Genomic DNA, 4,821 nt, shown 5'->3' on the forward strand with positions numbered 1-4,821 from the left:
TTGTTAATAAAAAGTTAATAAGGTATTTTCTTTAGGTTTCTCCTTTTTCAATATCCCCTTACCTTATGGAAAGTCTACCGATTAAGATCCTCAATCGAAAAGTGAAAGATTGTTCGTGTTGTTACATACATAGATAAAACCATCTCCGGTTCTTAGAAACCCACAACTCTACTTCTAGCTATTCAGATAGACCACACCTCAGAAAGAAAGTCGGTTATTTTAGTCCTTATCATGGCAGCAATCCAGAAAATGGGCATCCATTATCAGATGTATAGGCACAAAAAGAGAGACATGCTAGAAGGACAAGATACATATACTTTTCGGGAGAAGGGATTCAATTTGGCACGCTGAAATCCTAAGTCCATGTTCCCTTTCTTATGATACAATTTAGCACACCTGATAAATTTGCTAAATTTATTTTTATCAAAATGAAATATTTTTCTTTTAATTCGATAGAAATATAAAAGCTCATTTTATTAATCATTGTAATAAATTAATAAAAATACAAAACAAATCAAATAATTACAATAAAAATAAATAATTTTTTCTTTATTTTTTTTATTTTAAAATTTGAAATATATTGTTTAGTCTTAAATCTTTTTTTGTTACGCATAGATAATAATGAAAATGATTTCAATTCCATTAGAATCAAGCACAAGATCTATCACAAAATTGTTAGGAATTCCTCCTTAATTTAATGGGATGACTAGTGAATCTTGATAATTGATCCATTGAATATTGATCATTCCAAAGTCTTGGAATTATATATGTCTTGAAGACTATGAAGTTCAACCTAGAAAGTTGAAGATAACCTTTTCAAGGTATCTTGAAAATGTAACATGTATTAATTATCCATTATCTCTTTATGAGGAAATCTTTCTCTCATTCTCTATATAAAGAGAACTTGCGAGGAAGAGAAATGCAAGCAAGTGAGAAGAGAAACATAAAGAGTAAATGAGAGAGTTGATGTCTACCATAGTGTGAGATTAGAAATCCTAGTGAGAGGCTAGATAGACATTGTATTCCATCCTTGTTGAGTGAGATTAAGTGTTATCCTCATAAAGTGAGAGAAACAAATATCGTAATCCTAGTTTCATAGTGGATACGTTTTCTGTACTAGATCCCATTGATTTTTACTTCTCAAGTTGAGGAGGTTTTCCCATGTTAACAATTCTCGGTGTCATTATTCTATTTTGCTCTATTTTCTTTTGTTTGCTTATTGTTCTGTTAATATTTGAGGGTTGAACAGGGGGGGGGGGGTGAATTGTTTTTGAAAGATTTTCACAAGTATTGAAGGTAGAGTGAAAAGCTATGAAGATTCAATCAATTGAAAATTCCGTTCAACCAATAGAAAATTGTTTTAAGTTTGATTCCAGAAAATCAACCAATTGTTTTAACGAAACAACCAGTTGTTTATATCAGTAGATTAAAACAATGTTAAAACAATTTAATGAGTGTAGGGATAGAGAGATTCACACAAGATGTTTATATTGGTTTACTCTTAACCAAGAGCTACATCCAATCCTCTGCTAATCACTGAGAATTCACTATGTAATCAAACCTAGATTACAAAACACACACCAAAAGTGATGATCTTGAACCCCTCAAGAACACAAACCACTCTTTGGCAAATCAACACAGTTTCTATAACAACCTTTTGAAACTACACAACACTCCAATACAGAAATACAATGTTCAAGGAAAAAGGAAATATAATACACTTGGGTAAATCAAAGCTTAAAGTTTAGAAGTACAAAACCTAATCCTATTCTACACACTTGAGATGATCCAAAGCTTTTGAAATCTTGAAAACTGATTTTTATCAATATTTTTTACGTAGTTAATGCTAAGGAGCGTTAAACAACCTTTAAGTGACCTCAATCAAATGGTTAAAGTAGTTAAATCAAAAACCAAAAGCTATTGGAATCAATTAAAACAGATTAAACCACCTAACAAAATTATGTTAAGGTTTTCACAAAAAACAACCAGTTGATTTCTTGAAACAACCGGTTGAATATGTTTGACAACAATTCTAAAACAAAGCTAAAATTTTCCAAACCATTTTAAAAACCACTAGGTGTCAAACAATCGGTTAAATCGACATTTCAACAGGTTGAAATTTCACACCCTTTTAGAAAACCCATCTTTTCAAAAAGATTAAGATTAAAATGAACGTGGATCATCTTAAGGAATGAATTAACAATTCAAAGACTACTAGACAACACACACACAACTAGAAGCAAGGTCTTCAATCTTTCTTCATGGATTTGGAGACATCAAAGCATCTTGTTCAATAATCTCCCCCTCTTTGATGAAGACAAATCCCTGGTTTGATTGTGTTGTAGTTTTTGAATTTGATAGGTCATGCAAAATAGAATTTGTGCATATACAAAGCATACATAGTAATACGATACCAAAGCACATAAAACTAGTTTTCTGCATAAGCCTTTAAGCAGAAAAACCAGTCAAAATAGTGAAAGTCAGTGTTGTGTGCAACAGACTATGGTGTATATCAGAGTTATAGAAGCAACAAAATTAAACCATCTAAAGCACCATAGAGTATCAGAGATTACAACATATAAACCCCAATTTCTCCCCCTATTTGTCTTCACAAATAGATTAAGAGAATGAACTTTTTGGAAGCAACAATGTACACCAACATATTTAAGAAGCTAAGTCCAACTAAAAGGAAGAAGGAGTAATAAAGATGACCTATGTTCAATTTATTAGGAATCCAACCAAGATTTCCACCTTGTTTCAGCACTGTTAGCCTCGGGACCATACAGTATGTCACTTAATGATAATATTCTTCCACCTTGAATGTCAAACCTAGATGCACCATCATTTACCTTGCTATTTTTTTCTAGCTTTGGCTAAAACAATAACCTTCTTCACATTCTCCACTCTTTCTGCAACTTCATATTTGAGTGGGGCTAGTGAGTGGGAAACAACAACAAAATTCAAAGCATATTCATGTCTACCCAACTGTGACAGTGCTTTTGACAGTTGTAAAGTACTTTGTATGAGGAATTATCAATTTTTCTAGCAGCATAGCATCCTCTTATCCATATGTGCATCATTTTTCCACTTCCTCTTGATCAATAGTGCAACACGAGTGCACAAACATTCATGTTTCAGTGTAGACCCAATAATATGGCTATAGCCATTCAAAACATCATTACATGCCTCAATTCCATAATAGGGAATCCTATTGTCCAAAGATTTGTTAGCATATTTTATAGTTTCCTGCACTAATCAAGCTTTGCAGCAATGTTCTTTTTAATAGTAAATCCATTTGGGAAGACATTAGACACACAAGAGTGCAACTCTGTCCCATTAATTGTTGGAGAGTAAGTCATCATCTTTGCTACATCTCTTGAAGCATATTGCATCTCATTCACGCCAACCTGATTTACATTCATTAGGTAAGCATGCTCTCCAATATAGTTGAGGAGAACCTCATTTCCATCAGGACTGAATGCAACATGAGTTAAATGTAAGCTTGGATGTCCATGATCAAAAGGATGCATTGAACAAAAATAATTAACGCAAGGAGGATGAGACATTCTTTTTTTACATGAGCTGAGAGGTGGCAACATTCTTCTATCATGTAAGCGTGAAAAGGCATCATTCCCACCAACAAGGAGCAAATGCGGCCTAGTTGAACTAATATCATAAGACTTTAAAGAAAGGACTTGTTTAGGAGGATCAACAAGTGATATTTTAGATCCACTTCATAAGTCAAGAAGAATATTTCGCCACTCTTGGTGTGAAGACCCAGCTGGAGGACAAGAGGTACCTTCCCAAAAATCATGTTTTTCAAAGGTCCCATCTTCCCTAACTCCATACTACATTAGGGTTGCCATCTTCAACAACCAATTTCTTGACTCTTAGAGAATGACATTGGTAAAGTGCGAATGGAGCAATGATTTTATTTTCGCTAGATCCACTCCCACTTAAACGAGACAAGTTAAATAATCGTACTTCAACATCTCCTACTCCAAAGGCTACAAGCTCATCAGAAATTTTTGGTATAAACTTGGTACAAAATATATTTGCAGTATGTCCTATCTCAATTGAATGTAGAAGTTTTCGACCAGAATAACTCCAAATATTTCTCTGAGTATCATCTAATTCAAATATCAACAATGAACCTTTTGAATTCCAAGCCAATGCATTGACACAACCAAGGTGGCCTTCTAACTCTCTTTCTTGAGAAAGCCTCCGAACAAGAAAGGAATGAGTCAAGAACCGCGTGTATGTTGCCATCGTGAAAGGGAACGAAGTCCATGGCAGAAGGCGGAGTTTGGTCTCTTTATTCTTGAAGTTTCCTTTTGAGCAACCACTATGCATGTGCCAAGGATATCTCTTGACTTTCAAAGAACCTTGCAAGACATATACAATTAAAAATTGTAGGCACAAGGACAATCTTTACTCTTGATATTTTCCCTTTTAACAGTCATTCTTCAAACCCAAAGTAATTCTTGGCTGCCAAGGATACCTACAAGAAAAGGTTAAGAAGCAAGATTTAGTCTCCTTACAAATTTGGGTCCAATGATGTTAGTAGGAACCTTAGAAACCTTAGGAATCTATTTCAAAATACATTTGGGAACAAAAAACCTTCTTACTCTGTAGAATCTAACAGTGCGACCCATTTTCATGCAGTAAAAGCACTTTTCAACCAGTTGTTTCGACAAAACAACAAATTTTTTTTCAAAGAAACTGTAAAAGGGTTTTGAAATTGATTTGTCCTTACAGTTTGGATTAAATCCCAGTCCAACCTTTCCAAAAACAAAATTTTGAGAAGCAAGAATAGTTTCA

At 33.8% G+C, this 4,821-nt stretch overlaps 1 pseudogene; it reads right to left on the reverse strand.

The window, feature by feature from the left end:
* Window positions 1-2,726: 2,726 nt before the first annotated feature.
* LOC137824920 (protein ALTERED SEED GERMINATION 2-like) lies at window positions 2,727-4,269 on the reverse strand (annotated as a pseudogene).
* Window positions 4,270-4,821: the final 552 nt, after the last annotated feature.

The sequence above is a fragment of the Phaseolus vulgaris genome, chromosome 8 (genome assembly GCF_000499845.2).
Source record: "Phaseolus vulgaris cultivar G19833 chromosome 8, P. vulgaris v2.0, whole genome shotgun sequence".
NCBI lineage: Eukaryota > Viridiplantae > Streptophyta > Magnoliopsida > Fabales > Fabaceae > Phaseolus > Phaseolus vulgaris.